The sequence below is a fragment of the Grammomys surdaster genome, unplaced genomic scaffold (genome assembly GCF_004785775.1).
Source record: "Grammomys surdaster isolate TR1022 unplaced genomic scaffold, NIH_TR_1.0 62, whole genome shotgun sequence".
Classification (NCBI taxonomy): domain Eukaryota; kingdom Metazoa; phylum Chordata; class Mammalia; order Rodentia; family Muridae; genus Grammomys; species Grammomys surdaster.
Genome location: NW_021604564.1, coordinates 6,927,355 through 6,946,902, shown reverse-complemented (window position 1 = coordinate 6,946,902; position 19,548 = coordinate 6,927,355). Strand labels below are relative to the sequence as shown.

General features: G+C 39.5%; 1 pseudogene; it reads right to left on the bottom strand.

Moving 5' to 3' along the window:
- Positions 1 to 6,909: 6,909 nt before the first annotated feature.
- The window catches only part of LOC114614308, a 122,759-nt pseudogene continuing 110,120 nt past the window's right edge, over positions 6,910 to 19,548 (bottom strand).

Genomic DNA, 19,548 nt, shown 5'->3' with positions numbered 1-19,548 from the left:
CCTTTGCCTTTAAAAGGTACTGAGAATGATTAGGTAGACAGACACTCCCTAGAGGGTAACATGTCTCTGCAAAGTGCTGTAGGAGTCAGAGTCAAAGTAAAGGAGGCACACAAATAAAGGCAAAGATGCCAGGCCTTAAGCTATGCTGGTAGTTAACCTTGTGGCCCAAGAGAGGATACAGGGCTTTTTCAAAAGAGAGCCACTTCTAGCTACCTACCATAACACCATTATCAGGCATCCTGCATTTACTGAATTAGTTAATGTTCTCATCACAAGACCAAATACCTGAATAAAAGCCCCTGTAGGAAGGTTTCTTTTCCTCTTAGTTTCATAGCAGGGAAGGCATGGTGGTTATAACCCTCTTGCTGGTGGTAGAGACTTCCCTCCCAGCCAGATCACAAGCAGCCTCAAGCCAGGATGGGGAATAGGTTAAAACACATAATACGAGCTTCATGGACCTTTATTTACCAGTTAGACACTTGTTTTAAACTTTCTCTGGCTTCCTGAAACTGCACCACCAGCAGGGGACCAACTGTTCAGTCAGATGAGCATGTAGGAACATTTTTACATTCTAGCCATAGCAGGACTTGTGTGTAGAATCATGAGCTGGATCTGGAAATTGATCCCCAATGAGCTTCTTTTAAGACTCTTCTCATCTCTTTGTTACATCATTCATTTTTCTCCCTTTCTTTTATTTTAATTTCTCTTCTGCTTTGACTTTCTTTATTCTTAAATTGTTTTGTTTTTCATTTATATATCTCTCTTCCTCACCTGAATTTTCAATATCAAGGAGGACATTACAGGTTTCATACTTCTGATGCTGTAGTTAATGCTGTTATAAAGATTGTGTAACTGGATTTGGTGGAGAATGTCAAATTCCCACTGTTTGGAAGATTGAGTCAGGGGATCACAGGTTTGAGGCCAGCCTAGACAACTTAGCAAGATTGTATATCAAAACAGAAATTAATAAAACTAAAACTAAAAAGGATGGCTCATTCCTGTAATGCCAGCACCAAGGAGACAGATGCAAGAATATCACTGCAAGGTTGAGGCCAGACTAAAGTTCTGGGTCAGCTTGTATTATAGAAAAAGAACCCTTTTCAGAAGAAAAAGGGGGTGAGGAAATATAGAGCACTTGCCCAGAATGTGCATAGCCCTGGGTTCAATTCCTAATAATAGAAAAAGAGGGAGGGTGAATAAATATGCACATGTCTGTATCTGTGTCTATGTCTGTCTGTCTCTGTGTCTGTGTGTATTTCTAACACGTGTCTGTGTGTGTCTGTCTCTGTGACTGTATTTGTCTCTGCGTCTGTGTGTGTGTCTGTATCTTTGTCTGTGTGTGTTATAGGCATGTGGCCCTATCACCTGTCACTGTATACTTAGTAGGAAAGGAATATAGAGCAGAGAACACTGGAAAAGCAAAGAACAAAAATATTCACAAATAAAAAGTTATGTCATAGGCAAAAGGGAATAAAGATGGTTTTAAGTTGGCCAGACCAGCAGTATATATTTACAGTTTTACCTCAAGAATAAGTTAAGTCTCCATCTCTATCTCATAACATAGTTTGATAGGATCTTGATTATCTGTCTGTTCTACAAAATATGGCTTTGGTCCATTATATCGATGACATTATGTTGATTGTACCATGTGAGCAGGAGTTAGCAATTACTTTGGATTTACTGGTAATACATAGGCACATCAGAGGATGAGAAATAAATTCCTTTTTTTTTTTTTTGGATTCAAGAGTCTTGTACCTCAATGATGTTCTGAGGAGTTCAGTGTTGTTCAGCTACTGCTGAGTGCCAGATTTGCTTACATCAGAGACCACCATTGAATCCTAGATATTATACTATTCCTCTATGATGACCAGACAGCCAACTAATGACAGATTGACTGTAGTAAACCATTTCCTTTATAGAAAAGACAAAGCTTTGTCCTTATTGGAGTAGATAATTATTCTGATTATGGATTGCCTTTCTTGCAGGTAATGCTTTTGTCAAAACTTTTATCCATGAACTTATAAAATGCCTTATCCACCATAATGGTATTCTACACAGCATTGCTTCTAATCAAAGAATTCAGTTCACAGCCAGAGAAGTATAACAGTGGGCACATGATCGTGGAATCCACTGGTTTTACCATTTCACCCACTATTCTGAAGTAGCTGACTTAATTAAAAATGTAGTAGCCTTTTGAAGTCATAGTTACATAGCCAAATAGGCAACAGCAGCCTCAAGGACTAGAGCAAGATTCCCCAGAAGGGAATATATGCTTTGAATCAGCATCTAATGGATGGTACAGTTTCTCCTATAGCTAGGAAATCAAGACCTAGAAATCAAGGGTAATGAAGTCATTATTAGCCCTAGCAACCTATTAAAATTTTTTCCTTTCTATTTCCATTATCTTAATTTCTACTAGCCTAGAAGTTTTTGTTTTAGAGGTAGAAGCACTTCTGCTAGGGATACAACAAACAATCCATTAAACTGGAAACTCAGACTTACCCATGGTCACTTTGGGATTCTGATGACCTTAAATCAACAGGCTGAAAAAGGAATAACAGCATTAGAAGAATGATAGATCTAGACTACCAAGCAGAAATTAGACTGCTTCTCTAATAATAGAGCTAAGAAAGATTATGTTACAATGGAGATAAAAAAGACAATGTCTGAAGAGCAGGAGATCATTTGTGGTACCTCTTGGTGCTATCATGTCTTGGGATTAAAGTCAATGGAAAACTATAACAATATAATCCTGGTAGGATAACAAAAGGCAAAGAGCACAAACCCATCAAGAATGAACTATCAAAGTTCATCAAAGAATGAACTACTTAGGTGCTTGCTCAGAGTGAAGGAAATGCAGAATGGGTATTTCTGTAGAAATGCAGAGAAAGGTACTTCCAAATACTGGCTAAGGACACTTGACCAGTTGCAGAATTAAAGATTATAGTCAATATGTGTGTTCCTATTGTATTTTGTTAAGAATATCTATGTAGATATTTGTGTTTTCAATTTTTGGTTTCTTTATCATGCAATGTAACATCAATTAAGAGAATATAATTGTTTATTAGATTTAAGTTTGAGAAACTAAAAGACTGTCTCTCATGGGGCATTGCCATCTTTTCCAAAATTTATAATGTGTTTGTATTTGTATGAGGGATAGTTATGTCATGTTCATATAGAGGGTATATTTATGGGCATAATTATGACCTGATTATTGTTTTCATTTGGAAGTTATGCATGACTTAAGGAGATATGATTGGGTGTCAAGTTGACAAGGGATGAATTTATGGCTATTCTTGTTTGTCAACTTTTCTACATTTGGAACTAACTAATACCTAAGCACCTGGGTACATTGGTGAGGGATTTTTTTTTTTTCTAAATTAAATCATTTGAAGAGGACTAGCCATTTGAATCTGAGTCTCTTCAGGTAGAAAGATACACCTTTAACTCAGATCTTTTGAGGTGGGAAGATCTACCTTTAATCTCGGCTGCACCTTCTACTAGCTGTCTTTGACTGTTTGTTCTTGCTGTCACTGTGAAGTCCATCCCCACACTAGCATTAGAGTCTACTTCTTTGATATTCTGGCATATACTGAATGTAAGTGAATGTGTCATTTCCCTAATTAGTTCTTGATTGTGTTAATAAAGATGGTAAAAGCTAAACGTTGGGCAAAGAGAAAAAGGTGGAAATTCCCATTCCCAGGAGGAAGGGAAGGGGATGAGAGAGTGGGCTTTCTCCAGGCTTTGGAGAAAGGATCGCAAACCGTGTAAGGCCTAGGGGTAATTAGGACTGGTGGCAACCTCCAACACCAGTGGAATTCTGATAACTGATAAATTTAGAGCAGTAGATTCTTAGCCCAGCCATTGAGTTTTAATATTAAGGCTGTCTGATGTTTTCCATTTGAAACTAAGGTGGGCAGAAGGAGAAAATGAGCAGCCAGAGGAATGGGCATGGAGGAACAGGTGGCCGTCTCAGAAAAAACACAAGCTGGCAGCATGGCAGAGCTAAATGAGATGGGGTGGCTTGGTGAAGCTAGCTCCACAGATAGTGGAGACAGAGTGAGACAGCCATGGGTGGCTGCTGATCTCAGAGCATAGGGCAAGCTGTGGCACTGGGCAAGGAGCAAGCATGGTTTTAGAAAATTACAGGCAACAACTGAAGGTCAGCTAAAACATCCAACCTTGTGGACTGAATGAACATCTATGGGATTCTTGAGTGTTCCATAGAACTCATCAATCTTATCCATACATTGTTGGACTAGCTGAACCATAACCTGTTAGCCATTGTAATAAATCCTCATATATGTATTTTATCCCCATATAATATATCCATCTATGTAGCAGGAATGGTAGGGCTGTCTCTATGTAAAAGTGGGGGGGCCAGGCAGCTGCAAAAGCACCTCCTGCAGGAGGACCTAACTGAGGACTGCCTGTGACACCAGCATTCTTGTAGGAGGACCTAATTGAGAACTGCCTGAGAGACCAAGGATTGCTGGTGTAAACAATATCAACCAATTGGGAACTGCTCTTTAGAACAGATGTTTTCTTGGGACCAATGGGGGCATGTGTAAAGGGTATTAAAGGAGCTTGCAGCAGTGATCAGATGAGCTTCCTGCAGCATTTCTCACCTGCTCCTGGAGTCTGTGTTGTTGACTGTGCGCCAACTCACCTCCAACCCCCAAGGGGACATGGGGTCAGGAGGAGAGCTGTCCAGGGCACAGGGATCACCTGTATAGATTAAATATATAATATATTAATATATGTTAAATCCCCATATATCATGTACATACACAAACACACACATATATATTCTTGTTTATGTATATGATGTATGAAGTGTGGGGATTTAGTGATGAACAGAATAAGTTCTGTTTTCCTAGAGAATCCTGAATAATATAGAACTCTAGAGAACAGGGAAATAATTAGGGTCAGGAAGGCTGAAGGTCTGGTCCAGATGATGAATGCTGCAGGAAAGGCAAATCTTTTATCAGGGAGAAATGAGGATGAAAGAGGACTTGAAACAAGCTTGTATCAAATCCTTGAAAACCAGGATCTTAGGAATGAAAGGGCAAGTGCTTTCTAAAAGCAACAAATTGAACCACTTCTGGGACACAGTAGAATTCTTCAAAGAGACTTGGGGTTAGATGGTCAGAACTGTTCCATTGAGAGAATTTTCTTGACATGCTTTTTCATATTTTTGTCAGTGTTATAGTTATTTCATGTGCCTTGGTTATTCTTAGTATACAATTCTGCAAGCTCCAGGAGGCCATAGGTCAGTAAAGAGACACTGTCTGAATATCAGACTGTTGAACAATGAACTCCAAAGAACTTCGAATTTCACCAGGAATCTCATTCATGCTATAAAAAGGAACCATGTTGTACATGGGTTGTGATCTAACCTGACCCTGATCTATTCCTCCAAACATGGCCACCGGGATCAATAATCTCAGGGAGTGGCTCTGCTGAGGAGAGTAAACTGAACCAGGCTATTGTAAGGAAACTCCACACCCACCTATTCCAGTTCACATACTAGTTGAAAAGCTGTTCCTCAATGGCAAATATTTGTCATGTTTGTTATCAGCAATTATTTTTGCATGAAAGAACTTTTAAGGAATCTCAAAATTGCCGACTCAAATATGCCTTGCATGCTGTCCCAGTCCTGTCCTTTATGAATGTTGAGCCATGTGTTTCAGAACACAGAGCACAGCTGCTCTTGCTCAGAATAGCCCTAAATAGTTGGATCCCCACAGACTCCTCCCAGTGTTAAATGTACTCAGATTTCTCAATGGAAGCCAGGAAGTGACTGAATTTACGTCGTTGTTTCCTGGGTAGTCAGCAAACTTTCCCTTCTATAATTTGTACTCATCTCGATTTACCTGAATTTTTACAGGCTGCGTTTCCTGTACTCATTCTTCCTGCCGCTGTCTTTATCATTTCCACATTTCCACATGATTCTGAAAAACAGTCTTAGAGTCTGGGTGCAGAGCAGGATAAGGTTATTTTAATTTGCACATGCTATTTAGAATATTTGAAATGGATAGAGCTAAGACTATCAGACACCTGTGCCAGAGACTCTGTTTAAAGGAGACTCAACTAAAAGAAACATTGGACTACACAAGCAGAAAGCTATCTTTTCTAATCCTTTTTTTCCAAAAATATTTATTTATAAAAAATACAATGAGGTAAGCTTATGTGGAGAAATGCAACAATGAATACACTTGAAGGAAAACAGAGCAACTCTACAGTGATACACTGGTACAAATGGAGGCTGCAGGCACACTACCCAACCTACATGTCTGTTGGCTATTCTTCATACACACCTTTAGAAGTGCCACTTGGAAATGACCTTATCAGCTTAAGGAAGAGAATGAGTACACATGGAATCACATACACACTGATCATGACTTTCTTTAAAACTTATCAGACAATACTACAGAGAAACATCAGTGTGTCAGGTTCTAAACTCTGCATCTTCTATTTAGTTGGCAAAGACCACATTTAGCAAACGAATATTTTAGTCTCCAGTGTACATGCCAGATACACACTAAACTGTAAAAAAGAAAACTAGTTTCCTATTGTTTGAAAATATCAGTTTAAGTGTAACATTGTAAAACAATACATAGATCTTTAATCAAAGAACTGTCTGTGCTTTCATAACACCCCCTTTACTTCATATACAAAGTATTGGTTATATTATGGGATTTAAATGTTCTAGCACTAAATGCTACTATTTAGGGAGAAGACAGAAAAAAGGAAAAAAGAATGTATGTAAGGTTTTTTTTTTTTAAGGTACATTAAGTATAATAGTATTTTAGGTAGACAAGAAAAGAATTATTTAAGGCTAGGTTGAGTCTCACTGGATAAAAACAATGAACTTAAATATTACTCTTCTGTGTGTGACTCTAATAATCAATCACCATATTGGTATTCTTAAGGATACTCATCCAGGTACTCAACGTGATATTCATAGGGGTATTTTGCCTGATAATCACTACCACTGATCTCCAACCCATTTGTTCCTGTGCCCTGACTTTTGTTGTAAATGACAGGTTTTGTGGGGGAGGCACAGAAGTTGAGGTCACACAACTGTCACCCAAGCCCATACATGCTCATTTCTTTTTGGCAAGCAACTTTGTTGGTATCTATATGTAGAGAAATGGTGGAGTTATCCACTGGTTGTAATGTTAGCTTCTGGTTGTAGATGTCTTTTCTGGTACCTGGTGCTAACATCTCACCTTGGCTGGCACAGTTGTTATTTCCCATCTGTAAACCAATTACATATTGGGCAGGCTTTAATTTGCCTTCATCAAAAACATCTTGTTTTGTTTGTCTGCATCCATAATGCCAATGTCAATGGCTGTATGGAATCCTTTTGTCTACAACAGACCTGCTAGAGCCACTAGTATAGCCTGAACCCGGGTCATATTGACATTCTCAAAAGTGTCATTTGCTTCAAATATGTCATAGGAATTCATACCTTAAGCCTTCATAGCTTTAATAAATTTGCAGATACTCTCTAACTGAGGCTAGTTTAGTAAAGATTCATTGATGTTACAGGGCCTGGCTTTATTTTTATATTTTTTATGAGTTTGCTGTGGATGATGTTATCTTTCAGTCACAGTTGGAAGCTGGTGGAAATGCCCAGGCTTGTCACCTCTTCTATCCAGGTAGCAGATATTCCTCTGATGATCATACTTGTTATGCAATTTTGTTCTTGACCTCTGTGGAGAGCCCGTGGGAAGAGCCCTTGTTGAAGTGTTGTCATGATGGTTCTGACTACAGGAAGGGGCTATGCTCAGACTAGGGGTGTTTGTGTGTGTGTGTGTGTGTGATATACCCACTGAATTAATTCCTTTTCTGTTGCTATGACTAAATATCAAAGAAGAAGCAATGTAAGGGAAGAAGGGTTTATTTTGGCTATCTCTTCAAGGAGATACAGTAATGGGAGGGACAGAAGCAGTTTAGTCACATTCCCTTCCATGTCAGGAAGCACCAAGCAGCCAAGCAGATAGACTGTAGGGCTAGCTATAAACTTTAATCACTAGTGATCAACTTCTTCCAGTAAGACACCATTTCCTAAAAGATCTATAACCACCAAAACAATGCCACCAGCTAGGGACACATGAGCCTGTGGAGGACAGTTTACATTTATACTCCAACCCCAAACAATTTATCTGAAAACATAAAAAAAAGATAGTTTGGCAGAAGTCAATGAGATATTTACCAGTGTTTAGTCAATGTGTTTACTCCCTGTGTCCTTTCCTTCCCCCAAGATTTGGTCACAACAGTCGTGGCTTCCTTCCTTCCTTCCTTCCTTCCTTCCTTCCTTCCTTCCTTCCTTTCTTTCTTTCTTTCCTTCTTTCTTTCTTTCTTTCTTTCTCCTTTGACTCAAGTGTAACTCATTCTTGTCACATATTCTGCCCCCCCCCCCCCAGTGTTTTATCCATCTCAGGCTGGCTTAGAACTATCTGTGTTGTCAAGAATGAACTCCAACTTCTGAATCTCCAGTTTCCACCTGCCAAGTAATAGGACTACATGTGGGCACCACCATGCTAGTTTTATGCCCCGCTGAGGATGGAACCAGGGTATGTTAGGCAAGCATTTTACTGACTGAGCTACATCCCCAATCTATAACTCACCCTTTAAGGCCAGTTCAAATCTTACTCTCTCTGAAACATTTCCTACTTTGTTCCCATGTATGACTCTCTCCATCCTCTAAACATAGCTCTTAATGCTCCTAGAATTCACGAAGCACTTACTTTATGTGGAGTTCTGTTATTTATCTGATGATCTATTTGTATAGTAGTGTGTCCAACTTCTAAGAGTTTTGGCAGTGAGAACATTATCATCTCTGTAGGGAATCAGCCTCCTTTGCACATCCTTTGTCCAACAGCATGAATTTGCAAGTTCCAGGGCAGAAAGCAGTAGCAAAGGCATGTGATATATTCAACAGTGTTAGACTTAACAGAAAGAGCTATCATCACTACTTGGGTTGGGTCAACGGAACTGACAAAGGATCCAAAGATTAGCAATTGGTGGAACCTATTACTATCCATAGATCCAAAGGAGAATCATGTTGTAAAGGCATGTTGCAGAACACAAATGATCCCCTGACAAAAAGTGAAGCTAGACAGGGAGGGACTCAGAAACAGAAACCCACACTTCGGTCATTCAGCCCTTCCACCTCTTGCTGGTACCTTTCACTGGCCAGACCCAGCATTAAGCTTCTAAGCATTCCAGACATTCTGTTTATGTTAGTTTCCCCTTCCAGGAACAAATGGAAAGTGTATGTGGGGACAAAACAGACAGGCAATAACCTGAAAAGACCACCTCATGCTTCTGGGATCCCCAAATGCTTGATGTAGTGTGTAGTTTCTACTACCCTGCTTTAAATTCTGGGTGGACCTCATGCTACCTGCTCCACCCAGGTTCCCTTGGATCCAAAGACAAAAAACACACACCCAGGAAACCTTGGAACCTCTGATGAAACACACACACACACACACACACACACACACACACACACACTTATTTTTAGCTCAATGCCTGGATACTTTAAGCCTCCCACAGCTAATGTGCCCTTATCTTCACTCCCAGCTCAACATCATTAATTCTGCCCTCAGCTTGGTTATTCAGTTACCTTACTCCTAGCTCAACATCCTAAACCTGTCTTCACCTTATTTGTATTTCCAATCTCCCATCTGCTACCCCAGGCCCAGTTGGGGAAGCAGCCAATGGCCATTGCACTTGAGATCCCACATGGCTGGCTGCTCTCTCCCTTTCCAAAGGATGGTGGCTCTTTTTCCTCCCACTGAATATGCTAGCCTGCTTTAAAGAAAACTGGAAATTCCTCCTCTTCTGCCCAGCTGTTGGCCACAAACATCTTTATTAATCAACCAAGAACCAGTTGAGGAACAGGATCTTCAACATTCGTTCCTAATCAGAGCATTAGAACCAGCCCCTACAACTTGGTGCTCTATTTTATCCAAAGGGATATGTGGATTTGTTGCTTACTACTTGGGCTATTTGTTGATCTGAAGATCAGGGTCACTCTAGAGTTTTGATTAAAAGTATGGATCAGCAATACTGGCTATGGTCTCAATCTTTACATCCGTAATTTCTGATAGACATTGCATCTTCATTCCCCATACAGCGATGTTGTAACTTAACATCTGGAACTTAATTAAGTCGCAGTGATGCTTGGACTTCAGTCCTCGGAAGAGAGGCCTGAGGGAGTTTGTTCATACTTTCTACTCAGTAAGGAAAGTGATTATTATCAATGATGAACAGGCTGTCAATAGACACTGAATCTGTAGTCACTTTTAACTTGAACTTGCCAGTCTCTAGCAAGGTGAGAAGTGAATATATGTTGTTTATAAATGGTATAACGGGGGCTATTTTCTAATAGCAGCCTGAGTGCACTAACATAAATGACAACTGGCTGAGGCCTTAAAGGAGTAGGACCTAACTGTTAGGAATTCAGAGTTTTGTTTGGAGTAGCTTTGCATAAGAAAACAGGTGAAATGGTGACTTTTTCCAGAGTTGTACTGCTAATTCACTGTTGTAGAAGTACAAGGAAAATCAAACCAAACCAAACACCAAACCAACTAATAAAACAAACAAAATCACTTAAGGCTTCAACATAGCTCTTGTGTTGAGATGTTAACTGTTATGTCCAAGTTGCAGTGACCCAAGGACCAATGAGGAGCCAATTCTGATGTAAATGCATAAGCGTTTTTATTATGAGCTCTCTAGAGGTTCCTTATAATCCCCACTGCAGCAGGTCAGAGTGAGAGTCTAGCAGTACAGAGTTTTCATTGTGAATATAGCAAGCTTGGGGAATTTTCATACAGGCCAGCAAGTTAATTGTAACGGCCTGTTCTGCTGCTCTGGTCCACAGGTCAAGGCCTAGCAAGAGAGAGAGTGGGGATGGAGGAAGGGTGAAAGACGCAAAAGATGGATACAAGACAGAGTCTGGTTGAGTCTCTTCAAATCTCTTCTTTATTCTCCTCTATTCTCCTATATTCTCTTCTATCCTCCTATATTCTCCTCTATAGAAAGGAAATCCTGGGTATTTAAACCCTTTACCATGTGACTTGCCCTCGTGGACAAGCTCAACTGAAGGCACTACATCACATGCCTTGTAGCCATGGATACCAGGTGCACCTTGCAGCTGGGGGCACTAAACAGTGTAACAAGATGTTTATCAGAGTGTGCTCAGCTATTGCAGGCTGTTGAAAACAAGTCTCTTGTCAGGGTATATGGCTCTAGATGGCTGTAAAGATGATAGCTACATTCGGCTAGGAGTCGGCTCCCAACAGTTAATATTTTAAAAACTGCATTTCTGGCACAATCTGCAGGAACCAAACATGAGGGCCAAACCACCTAAAAAATGGGATGGTCAGGTTATCTATTTTCTGCAGGATGTTTTAGGGTATCTCTATGTACCTTGATACTGCTATTATAGCCTGACTGGCTGTTGCTAATGGGTTGTTATAGGATGTTTGCTCAAGTGGACTTGGGATTTCCTTTCTGGAATTGGAATTTAGCCTCTGGTCTTGCAAAAAAAAAAAAAAAGAAAGAAAAATGGAGTTGCTTCAAAAACAGAATTGGTTGGGCTTTACATTAACCAGTGTTAAAATCACTTGAGTTTTACAAACATCATTTAATATCTGTTAATGCAACTATTTTAGCTTTCTTTGAAAATTTTTTAAAGGGAAAAGAGGGGAACTTTTCCTCTGTTACATTTGGTGGAGATATTTGGTGGGGTTCTAATGCAGAAGCACTGAGCTAAGTTGAACAGATACAGCATAAAGATTCTAATAATGTAATGGGAAAGATCCCTTATAACATTTGTGTTTGTCCTGAAAAGGCAATTTCCTTTGATATCATAGAAATGCAGATCTTCTCTCATGCACATCTTTAATTAGTATTTACTAAAAAAAAGCCATCAATTTCAATAATACCATTTTGTCCAAAATATAAATTAAACTCTTGGCACACTCCAGCATGTTTTTAAAATACAGAACATAGACTGTTGGAGGCTTCCATTTAATGTTAAAACAAAGCAAAGCAGAATCCTGGGAGATTCTACCATTCAGGAGTCCTGCCAAGTCTAGGTGAAATTTTTGTAAATCCTAGACTCTTATACATCCTGTTTCCTGTTCACCACTTCCAGGGAGATATAAGTGTTCAAGAGCTTTGAGGATAATGAGTCACACAGAATTCCTCATGCTAATTTTTGAGAAGTCTCTTCTGAAGCAAGTGATTGAAAGGGGATTCAGACTTTGACTTTGTGTTTAGTCCTGAAGTGTCAGTTTCTGCTCACTGGGCTTTCTGGTATGATTAGCCCTCACGTTGCTTTACACTGATGTCCCAAACCCTAGCCTAGCTTTCTTCACATCTCAGCTCTTCTTAAAAAGGAAACCAAGACTCATTAACTGTATTCACTGCCTTCCATAACCCCATTCCCAGTGGGACAGTATACTTTTTCTGTCATTGCTTTGCCTATGCTAACTTTAGACTCTTTCTGCTTCTTTGCATCTCTGTTGTACAGCTGTGGGGCACTGACAGTCTGCTTGGGGACTTCCCTCTTAGGTCTGTGCTAACCTGTGCCCCAGACCCAGTCCTTACATTTGACATTGTGTATTCAACCCTTAGAAAAACTCTGTATCTCACCTGGACCTTCAAAACAAAAGCACAAGACAAAGTTCACTTCTTCCATCTATTCCCTCACTCCCAAATCCTTCCTGCTTTCCCATCTCCCTTACTGTTAACATCAGTGATAGAAAACTTGCCAACAGAGGGTGAGATTTCTGCTGTGTCACTGTGCCAACTACATACTCTGGGGAATTCATGCTTCTCAGCTTTGAATAGGATTCCGAGTGAGAATGGAAGTCAGAGAGAAAGAAAGGGAGAGAGATAGAGAATTTTTATCTCCATCCTGTGACCAGATATCCGACAAGCAAAACTTAAAGAAGAAAGGGTTTATTTGTTTATTTTGGTATATAGCCTTGAAGGCATACAGTCCACTCAAGTGTTAAAGGCATGGCAGGCCAACCAGAAGGTGGCTGGTTACATTGGATTTACAGTTAGCTGCTGAGAGTGAACAGGAAGTAGAGCCAAGACAGAAAATCTCAAGGCTCACTTACACCAACAAGATTCCTCCTCCTAAAGGTTCTGTTTTCCTCAAACAGCACCACCAGCTGGAGACCAACTGTCCAAACATGTGAGTTTATGGGGGGCATTTCATGTGAATCACCAAATAGAGAATATTATACCCTTGCTATCTGAAGGTGTTCCTGTGCTTTGATGTCTTACTCTAACAAGGCAAACACAATGAAATAATCTGAGAAGATCCCAAGCAAAGAAATTTTGCTGATGCTATTGTATATATGTTTATTTAATTGTTTTCTTTATGTGCCATGTATGTAGTATATCTAGCCTGTCAAATAAAAATGAGCATACCTAGAGAGAATGTCATAACTGATGTGAGATCTCTGGGAATTCCCAATCAGGATGAGCTCACAGAACTTGGAGACAAAGGAAATGTCTGTCTTTGAAATTAAGCCAGAAGCATTCAAATTACATCATAGTCTATTTCAGAAGCAAATTTGCATAATCATTGCTAAAAAAAGCTATTCTCTAATCTTCAAAAAGTATGAAGATCCTAACAGGAATGTCTTTTGGACATGAGAGAGACCTGTAGTGCTTTCTGTTGCACTTAATTGATTCAGATTAAATAATATTATATGGGTGACATATTCCTATTTTCTTTGAACCTACTTCCCATTTCATGCTGTGACATACTAAACAAAAGGGTGTGCCTAAAAATGGGAAGGTAGACATAATTATCCTTCGACTGGAGAAGGGAAGTTGATCAGGTTGCTAAGACTTGATAACATCTCCCTCTTTGTTCTATTTCTAAAATCCTCAGGAAGCCGCCTGATCCGGAATTTGATTTCCTGTATAGTTCTACCTACCAGAAGGGATGTGCAGACAGTTGGCCTAGCTCCTGGACCAAAGCATGTCTACAGTTTTACATGAATAAATTGGCTTTTTGACAGAGTGAATCAGAGTATGAGGTTACTTTGTATGAATCTAGCTCTAAAAATGCATGAGCCTAAAAACTGAGTCCATGAAAGGGCATTGGAAATAAAATGTAGGCATTTGTAGGTTGCATGGAAGGAAATCCTATGGGTTTTTATGTTTGTTTTTGTTTTTTAAGCAGTTAATTATTTTTCTCAAAGTGAATTTGACATAGAACTTTAAGATCTACTGACACCATGTGTGTTCCAAAGCTGAGACCATACTTGATCATCAGAGTGACCCTTTCCCACACAGGAATGTCTATTACAGCCTTCAGTGACTCCTCATGTCTGTACTGAGATAGACCATATTCTTTTGTGAGATTGTAAACAGATACACTCTGATTTCCCCTGGGTATCTCAATGCACACTTTTGTGTATTAACTGAAAAAGTAATTTTTTTTTTCTAAAGGAAGCTTAAGATGTAAAAGAAGAAACAGAAAGACATTGGAAAAACAATTAAATTAGTAGTACCCTACAGAAGGGCAATAATGACCTTTCTCAACTGTATAGATTAACAAATAGAAATCTCAATACCAGAAATGGCTTACTTCTTTTGGACTTGTTGGCTAATGCAGTCCCATAGATCCCCCAATTTTATAAGTTGTTGCCAGTCTTCTTGGTTATTCTTCAGACTTACCTTGACAATAAAGGTACTCATTGCTGAAGACTGTACATATTTGAGTCATAGAACATGGTGAAATACAGGAGGTGCTCACCAGAGAAGCTTCATTTTGCAGATGAAGATTAATACAGAAATCCACAATATGTCAAGATGCAGAGAATGAGAGACTGTGGAATGTTCAGCCCTACTAAATGGAACATCTGTATCACACTTCTCCCTCTCAGGGCTCAGGGATTACTGTGGAAAGGGTGGTGGTGGAAACTAAAACAAAATGGGGTTTTCTGTACACAGCAGGGAAGTTGAACATATGAACTCAGAGCGGTTGTGCCAGCATCTGTATAACGTGCAAAAGCTCAACTCAGAAATATCTTACCATGGAGAGGGAGGTAGGCATGAAGTCCTACCCCTAGACAAGGAGACATTAGCAAGTTATAGCATCTTGGGAGATGGAGAATCAGATTTATTTGAAGACTTAGACTTTGGTATGTAGATCATGTTTCAGTGGTTGGTAAAACACTAAGAGTTCATGAGGAACACAAATTGGATTTGTTATGTTTAGGGGGAAAAAGACACATAGTTGAGTGTGGGGAGGATATGGAATGAATTAGGACAGGCTGGTGAGTATGGTCACAATACATTTTTTTCATTTTCACTTATTTCTTAATATAACTTTTTGAGATATTTATACATTCTGGATATTAATTATCCCCTTGTTAGATTTATCGCCTGCAGATGTTTATTTTTTGATACAGATGTGTAAAATAAATGTGTTACATTTCCAGGTTGCTCTCATAGTTGGTCCATTGGAACAAGCACAACCCACCAAAACCAACTTGTCTGTGTATATGTCTGTGTGTCTGACCCAGTCACATCAATTCCTGAAGCTTTGCAGCATACAACTACACATATTTTATTCTATTGTGTAGGCTAGCTTGTCTACACAATTGTATGTACTCGAGTCACTAAATTGTACCCTTGCCTCTTAAACAACCCACTTGACCATTTCTGTGTGTCAATATAAAATTCACAAAGGAATACCTCTGATTAAATCCTGTTGCTCTTTTAGGCCCAAAATTTGAAACGAATTTTATAGATTTTTGATCACCTATTCAAGAAGACTGCTTCTCCTAAATATAAAACAAGAATTTTATGTTTCTATGTCCATTCTTTTCTAGCTATTCCTTTGTTAACAATTACAAGTTTCTATTTGTGGTTGGGAAAGTGATCAACCATTAAGACCATAGACTGTCCCAGCAGTAGATACAAGTTCAGTTCTCAGAATATAGTTATCCATATGCAAAAGAATGCAGACAAGGCACCTTGTATGAAAATCAACTCAAAATGGACTAAAGACTAAACTGTAAGCCCTAAAATCATGTACTACTGGAAAAACAACAATGGATAAGTACATTATAACTTTAATCTGAATGAGGACTTTTTTTAGATAAAAATTTCAGCAGTATCAGAAACAAAACCAAAACAGGACAAATGAGATTATATCAAGCTAAATGACTTTTATATTCTAAAATGGAAAGGGAGTCCAAGTCATCGCCACACATACAGAGAATTGTGACTAAAAGGTTTATAGGTGAAAAGACCAAGATAGTTTACCAGAAGCCTTGGAAATATATTAAAATGACAAATTTCAGAAGAAAACAAAACAGCCTTAGACAGTGATCCAAAATGGTCTTTTCTCTTTGGAAATTATTCTGAGTCTGAGAAGTTAAATGAATTTATGAATATATACGTTTATAATATTGAATGGATGGAAACAATGTCTACCTAAGCTAAATAAATCAGAGCTTTGGGGGACTGGAAGATAATTTGATTTTGGCATTTATGCTGTGACTTTCCATTTAATCTGTGAAGGTCAGAACCCCTGCTTCCCTCTGAAGAGAGCTATATGGGCTGCAAACCTCTTCCCTTTAGAAAACCGTTCTAAGCAGGAGGGACCACTTCCCGAATACTATTTCTTCAGGTTCAAGTTGCTACTTCCCTTCTGTGGCATGGTGCAAAAGGAAACTCTGAGATATTTAATCTTTTAAAGTCAAATTCAAACAATCTCACCTTAAAATAGCAGAGCTGCCTTAAGCCGATCTGCACACAGACAGTGCATGCGTGCTGCACTTTGATGAAAAAGATGAAGAGGCTTCATGCAGGCTGCGGGAAAAGCAGCTGGGGAGTTTCATTGATAATTTTTATTTCTGTCTCTTCGTTCTTCCTCCTCCAGACTTCTCTTCCCCTCCACCCTCCATTTTTGGAAACCTGTTGGAACAAAACTTTTCCCTTTCCATAGGACTCTTCTATAATTTGGATGTACCCTGATGAGGCTGCCAGCAGTATCCTGATACTTCTTTGTCCATGGTTGAAATCAAGCCCAGGCAATATTCATTGCAAACACTCTCTAGAGAAAAGGCAGAGTAAGGCTGTTTGAAAGTGGACGCAGCTGCACAGGTTCAGCCCAGGGATTATAAAAGGCTTTGGTGGCATGAAGACACTGAAACTCACATACTGCATTCCCCTTAATGGTGACCACAATGGCAGGAACTGGACAGGTGGCATCATCACACATAATCTTTACCTCTGAACTAAAGTGGGAAAGAACCGTATGCAGCGTGCTTGGGCATGTTACTAATAGCTGGCAAAGTCAGCAGTCATGCTTGACAAACAGAAGATGGCTTCTTGCTTGCTTGTCACAGCATGAGCATTAAAAATATATCTTGTGGGCTGGGGAGATGCTCAGTGGGAAATGCTTGATAATCTGAATAAGGTTTACTGGAACCAATGCAAAAAAACAGACATGGGACTGCAAGGCCCTGTGGGCAAGTGCAAGGTGGAGACAATTGGCAGCTTGTTTGGCATTCACCCTTGTCTCAAACCAGGTGGCAAATGAAGACCGACACCAAGGTTGTCTTCTAACACATGCACTATGATGTATACACTGTGGCAAACACTCTACTGAATTCACAAACACACACGAGAAAGAAAAGACTTATACATGTGTATATGATACAGTTTTAGGAAATATATCATATATACACATATATGCTTATGTAGGTATTATATATGAATATAATATATATTAATCCTTGGTGACTGGTACACAGCAGGATCTGTCTCTCATTGACAGGCTGAACAGGTTTGTTTTGTTTTTTTTACATGTTAAAGGAGTGTAAATTAAAGGGGCTGTCGTGACAGTCACAACTTTTCCTGCTTCGTGTGGCTACTGTACAGTATCCTTAAAGAATACTCTTACCTTTGGTAACATTTCAAATTTAGGAGTTTCTCTAAATCCAATTTTTTAGCTCTTGTTGAATAAAACTAGAGGTTTATATCTTCCTAAATGGTGGGCTAGACTTAAGGCTGTACTGGATGAGGGCAGAGCTAACTAGATGAACTAGCATTACTTTTTTGAACTCTGGCCTGCCTGACCTAGGAGTGTACCCCAGTAGCAAATAAACTATTCTGAGCATCCTTCACTTCTACTATATTGTGTTACTTTGCAATCAAACCTTTTGGGCCAGGGAGATGACTCTAGGGTAAAGAGCTTGTCTTGTAAACATGATGGATGACTTAAGCTTGGTCCTCAGAATCCATGAGAAAGTCCTGTGCAGTGGCGTGTTTGTTGTCTCAGCACCAGGGAAGCAGAGGTAGACATGTCTTTCTGGCTTGCTGGCTGAATTGATGGGTCCTAGACCAAGTGAGAGAGCCTCTCTTAGGAAACACGACAAATGTCACACGTGGAGTGACCTTCTAGGTTGAGGCTAACCTTTGGTCACACAGACACACACATAGCTTTGCAGGGTCCTGTTGTTAGAACAATTAGCTAAAACTCCAGTATTAGAATTAAATTTCCAGCTTCGCTTTCCTTTGGCAAGGCTGGCTTCTCTTCCCATGTCTTTCAGGAAGACTGCACACCCTTTCCTCTAACTTCAGAGTCTTTTTATTCCTTCTGTTCCCGGAACTGTTTCTAAGCTGATGCTTCCCGCACCCCATGTCCCGCCCTCCTTTCATATACTAGTCCCAGCAGGCCTACTTGCCTGAAGGAATGTGGGGCAATGTAGTTGTGGAAGAACAACTTCCTTCATTCTCTCTTCCTTTCTTTTTAAAATTTCCCATCTATTCATAAACAAACAGAACACAAGCTATAATTTTTTATTATGAGTCTAAGTGGGCACAGTATTTATTTTGTCAATTTGTGGTTGCTCACTGGAATTCTGGGAGGCTGGTTCTTGTGCCACACTTAGATTCAAATTGTTCACAGGCTACACAGGCTAAAGTATATTCCAGCCAACAGAACAGAGCTGATGTCCCCATTACAACACACTACACTGCAGCTGCTTAGGTCTCTGCCTGATCCCTTAAATGTATTGTTCTGAATCATTTTTTTCCAATTAAAATTGTCCTAGTATATATTCATTCCCTGTACATATTAATGGAATTTACTCTGATATTTTTATACATGTGTACTGTGTGAATTGGTCATATAATCATGCTTCTTATACTCCCAGAGCCCTTCCTAGTGTGTAGGGATGTGTGTGCGTGTGTTAATTTTGTTTTGCTTTTCAACTATGAGGTATTGTACTAAAAGCTATCATGTACTAAACATTTTAGAAGGCAGAAAGGACGTATGTATCATCTGACAATCCACAACCAACCAGCATTAACTATTTTCCATAACTTTTACACTAAAGACCGAGGATAGAAGAGGGATAGGAATGATCATAAGAGCCAGAAGGCTAGAAAACCTACTGAAAGATAATCTTTCCGGAAGAGGGATGGAAAAGGGGATGGAAGGATAGAGGGAGGGAGGGAGGGAGGGAGGGAGGGAGGGAG